At 47.1% G+C, this 5,551-nt stretch overlaps 1 pseudogene; it reads right to left on the reverse strand.

The window, feature by feature from the left end:
- Positions 1–1,615: 1,615 nt before the first annotated feature.
- Positions 1,616–5,133, reverse strand: LOC111548512 (annotated as a pseudogene).
- Between the last annotated feature and the right edge of the window lie 418 nt (positions 5,134–5,551).

A 5,551-nucleotide genomic window follows, 5' to 3' on the forward strand; every position in this document is an offset into this window, starting at 1 on the left:
TGAAGATGATACTCTCATTTTGTCCTACTTTTATACAATAGATAATAACATTTGCAAATGGCTTTGACTCATCTGATCTGAATACCCTCAAATATCTGACAAGATGAAATCTGGTTTGTTCTGAAGAAAAAGTAGAGGGAGTGAAGGATTGGGTTTTAAGTACAGAGTTTACCTAAAAACCAATCACCTCCCCTTCAATTTATTTCCCCCAGGTCCAAATGGCAATTCCTTTTTTTTGAGATGGAGTCTCGCTCTGTCACGCAGGCTGGAGTGCAGTGGCGTGATCTCAGCTCACTGCAAGCTCCACCTCCCGGGTCCATACTGTTCTCCTGCCTCAGCCTCCCAAGTAGCTAGGACTACAGGCGCCCGCCACCATGCCTGGCTAATTTTTTGTATTTTTAGTAGAGATGGGGTTTCACCGTGTTAGCCAGGATGGTCTTGATCTCCTGACCTCGTGATCCGCCTGCCTTGGCCTCCCAAAGTGCTGGGATTACAGGCGTGAGCCACCGCACCCAGCCCCGGCAATTCCTTTTTAATTAGCCTGGGGTGTTAAAGAAAGCTACATTTTCTTCTTCTTCCTTCCCAGGTGGTCAGGATTCAGTGGAGTAAATTTTGGCTGTTCCCCCTTCTGTCAGCAGAGTGACAAGAACCCAAGACAGGAGATTCGAATGACTTTGCTAGAGGTCACTTTGGGGAAATGTTTCAAAGGTAACCCTCCCTGCAGGGAAAGCTAACGCTAGTCTTCTGTGCAACAGGTAGGTGTCTGAATATGCGAATGTGTTCGGAATGCGAATTCTTGGGAAATGACATGTCAAGGCGAACTTGTCACTACGTGGAGGAGAATGAGGGTACCTGCCCCCAGAGAACTGTCCCTCCTTTCTGTCCCCTTAAGCCAGTAGCTCCTCTAGGTTGCCTCCTGAGAGTGTCACCAAGGTATGTGTGAAGTAAGAGGACTGCTCTCATATTTGTAGAAAAACGAATGTGCGCTGGGTGTGGTGGCTCTTGCCTGTAATCTCAGCCCTTTGGGAGGCTGAGGTGGGCAGATCACCTGAGGTCAGGAGTTCGAGACCAGCCTGACCAATATGATGAAACCCCATCTCTGCCAAAAATACAAAAATTAGCCTGGCGTGGTGGCATGCGCCTGTAATCCCAGCTACTTGGGAGGCTGAGACAGGAGAATCACTTGAACCCGGGAGGCAGAGGTTGCGGTGAGCTGAGATTGCGCCATGGCACTCCAGCCTGGGCAACAAGAGTGAAACTCCATCTCAAAACAAAAACCAAAACAAAAACAGAAAAAGGAAAATGCATAATGTCTTTAATTCCATTTGTATGTCTACCTGGATCATAGGCATCATTCACAGTCCAGTCTAGACTTAGGTTTTTCTAATTATTTCCTTTGAATTAAGTAAACTTGGTTTGGAATTTTATTTTTATGCCACTGAGCAGTTACGAAAACTTGGGAAAAGTTTATAAACACTCAAATTCTCCATGTTCTCATTGATAAAATGGGGTATTAAAACCTCCCTCATAGTGCCAGGAGGGCATAAAGGATTTTGTCAGAAAGCACCTGGCCAACATCTTGCTGCATAGTAGGAGCTTGAATTGGCAGCAAGGGTTACTCTTTCTCCCCAAGCCACGGCTTCTTGCAGAGATGGGGCCGTTGTAACAGAGACAGCACAGGGCCAGAGGGAAGGACAGACTGCCGGACATGCTGCCCATTGGAGGCCTTCTCAGGAGCTTATAGCAAAGAGCTCTCATGGAACAGGGACACTGAAGAGAGTAGGATTTTTTTTTTTTTTTAATCTGAGATGGAGTCTCATTGTCTTGCCCAGGCTGGAGTGAAGTGGCACAATCTCAGCTCACTGCAACCTCTGCCTCCTGGGTTCAAACGATTCTCCTGCTCAGCCACCCAAGTAGCTGGGAATACAGGCATCCACCACCACAGCTAGCTAATTTTTGTATTTTTGGTAGAGATGGGTGGGAGGGTCTCATCATTTGGCCAGGGTGGTCTTGAACTCCTGGCCTCAACTGATCACCTGCCCCAGCCTCCCAAAGAGCTGGGATTATAGGCATGAGTCACCATGCCCAGTCTTTTTTTTTTCCTTAACTTTTAGTTTAGGTTCGGGGTAGCTGTGCAGGTTTGTTATATAGATAAATTTGCATCACAAGGGTTTGTTTTACCAATCATTTTGTTACCCACGTGCTAAGCCTAGTACCCAATAGTTATTTTTTCCTGCCCCTCTCCCTCCTCCCACCCTCCACCCTCCAGGAGGCCCCAGTCTGTTGTTTCCCTCTTTGCATCCATGTGTTCTCACCATTTAGCTCCCACTTCTATGTGAGAACATGTGGTATTTGGTTTTCTGTGTCTGTGTTAGTTTCCGAAGGATAATGGTCTCCAGCTCATCTATGTCCCTGCAAAGGAGCTGCATAGTATTCACAATAGTAAAGACGTGAATTCAGCCTAAATGTCCATCAGCAGTAGAATGGACAAAGAAAATGTGGCACATATACATCATGGAAAGTAGGCTTTCTGTGGTGCCACAGATCACTGGACTCTGCGTACGCCCCCAGAATAGAAGCACAGCAGGCCATGCAGTGTCACAGGATCCTTAGGGTGTTGTTTTTCTAGCCAGAAACCTCTGTGGCTGGTGGCACATTTGCCCAAGCTTTATTTAGGCCTTCTGGGCCTGTTCCACCCACTTGGTCAAGCAGGCTTTGCTCAGCCACACTACCAGCTGGGATTGCACACCTGCCAAGAGCAAGCCAGGCGCAGAATGGTGAGGGGTGTGTGAGCGAGCAAGCACAAGGTACGGCCACTGCACTTAGCCAGGCATGCCAGCTGCTGCAGTGAGGCAGGCAGCAAGAGGCACCAGCACAGATGCTGGCTCCATGAAAGGCTGCGGCTGGATTAGATGTAACACAAGCAGCTTCCGCTGAGGGCACCTACATCTGGACAAGGGGAATGCAGTGGCATCCAGAAGCTTAGAGATGCCAGGAACCACAGAGCCCCAAAGAGGTGTCACAGCCCTGGCTCAGAGAGCCCCTAGGTCTGGGCTCCCTGAAGGGCTGCAGCTCTTTTCTCCTTCTCATCACCTGCAACAAGGTGAGAAGTGGGCAGAGGGGGGCATGTTTCAGCCTGTTTGTGTTACAGCTCTTTCAGTTCCACCATTCAGTGGGTCTCAAGTTCTTGTCCCATGTCCAGGAAGAATGAGGTATGCAGACAACTGGAGGGTGAGCAAGGGGGAGAGGATTTTCATTGAGCAACAGAACAGCTCTCAGGAGACCTGAAGTGGGTAGCTTATTTCTGCATACAGGTTGCCCTGATGAGTGTCTAGATCTCAGTGGAGAGGAAACCCTGCAGTGGGTAGCTCCTTTACGCAGGCAGGTTGTCCCAATGAGTGTCCAGCTCTCAACAGAGAGGAGACCCACAGTGGGTAACTCCTTTACAAGGGCAGATTGTTCCAATGAGTGTCCAGCTCTTAGCAGAGAGGAGACCCACAGTGGGTAGCCCCTTCTGTAGGCAGGTCATCCGAACTAGTGTCCAGCTCTCAGTGGAGAGGAGACCCATGGTGGGTAGCCTATTTCCACAGGCAGATCATCCGAATGAGTGTGTCAGCCTGAGTCTGGGGTTTTTATGTGCTCAGAATGGAGGAAGTGTGTGCTGATTGGTCCATGGGTGGCCACAGGCAGGCCTGGAAAAAGCACCATCTGATTGGCCAAATGGTCACCAATGAAGTTCTCACTCTGGGCTACTAACTTCACCTGGAATATCACCTGGATATACAATGTGATATTGTATATCGTTCAATGCAGCCATGGCATTTCATTCCGGAGGTCTCAGAAGGGATGGGCCAAAGACAATTCCAGGGCTCTCCGCATTCACAAGATTTTCCTTTTCATGGAGCGTCACCCTGTTTAGATGCGCCATCAGGGATCAGAGGGTTTCACAGTGAGAAGGTGTCAGTAGTTTCAATGCTTCATGAAGGGTTTCCAGTTACTCACTAGAATCCATAGTTTTGGCAGATTCTATAAACTTAGGGTAGATATCATGCGTAATTAGTGAAACTGGCAAATCCCTGAAGTGCGGTTTCCGAGTTCCAGTGATAATGCTGACATCTTCGTATGTGTTCACAGAAATAGCTGCTTTCTCACCACCTCTGTCAAAAGCCATCTTGACATCAGTTAAGTCACTAAATCCTGATACATGGTATAGCCCTTCAGAATTGGGACTTTCAAACTCAATCTTCCTGTTGCACATGTCCACCACCCTTGGCCACTTAGCAGTGTGTGCTTTTGACAAGCACTGTAAGGTCACAGCTGGACACGTTGGCATGCCTCAAGCCTGGTTTCCAGTCATTTGGGACCATGTGGGGTCACTGCTTGTGAACACTGAAACCAATCCACATGGTTCACTCCCTGAGCAATAAGACCATACATGAGAATGGCACAGTATTCACGCTAAGCATGGGCCTCTCGATCCATGGACCTTGAAATTGTGAACCTTTTCATATTTTGGAATTTGCTCGTTTTCTTTCAGAGTTGCTCTTCTAACAAGTGATGTTGGTCTTTTCTCCAACAACTCATCCTGGCCTGTAGAATCTCACCACATGTCTCTTTCAGGACTGGCACATATTTTTTGCCAGCAGACTCTCTGTTGAAGGTTGTGCATCCTATGTGTCCATAAACTGGGTTTATCATCACCTTGGCAATGTATTCTGCTGCCTTGTTTCAATATAGAGAGTAATCAAGCCATCAGTTACCAGATTGTGGGTGGACACACAGTGTTTCTCTTGAGCAAAGTGATTTCCATTGCACTAGAGCCCCAAGTTTCTTGTTTGACTTCCCAATCTGAAAGCCAAAGTGTAGGGCTCTGGCTGTTGCTGCCTCTCCCCATGATGTATCTCCCTCAGCCACACACAAGAGCTGGTCGGCTGCTTCTCCGGAGATCATGCCATGAAACTCTCTTCCATGATACTTCAGGCTGTTTTCTCCCTCAAAAGTACAGATAATCCTTCAAGGATGAGGGGCTTCCTATTGTAGCTGATATAAGTAAGATTTCCAAATAGGAAATCGATTTTCATCTATATCAAAGAGGGTCAGGGCTGATCTTTTTTTTTTTTTTTTTTCCTCCATATACTCAAGAACATGGATAGCATCACAGCATTTTTTGCAAAAAGACTCTACTAGAAAACAGGACTATTGCCCCAAGTTGGTTTTTTTTTTTTGTTTTTGTTTTTTTTAAATATTGAGTTGGTCTTGAACTCCTGGCCTCAAGCAATCCTCCTCCTTCAACCTCCCAAAGTGCTAGGATTACAGTCCTGAACCACTGCACCCAGCCACAGCCAGGTATTTTTTTTTTTTTTTTAATGATCGCACAACTTATTTTAATATTTACTTATTTATTTAGGATGTAACCAACAAACATTTATTTTGCACAGTTTTGGAGGCTGGGTACCAGCAGACTGGTGTCTGGTGAGAGCATCCTCCTGGTTTGCAGATGGCCATCTTCTCACCGCATCCTCACACAGCCTCAATGAAGCCTATTTGCTCC

Source organism: Piliocolobus tephrosceles, chromosome 3 (genome assembly GCF_002776525.5).
Source record: "Piliocolobus tephrosceles isolate RC106 chromosome 3, ASM277652v3, whole genome shotgun sequence".
Classification (NCBI taxonomy): domain Eukaryota; kingdom Metazoa; phylum Chordata; class Mammalia; order Primates; family Cercopithecidae; genus Piliocolobus; species Piliocolobus tephrosceles.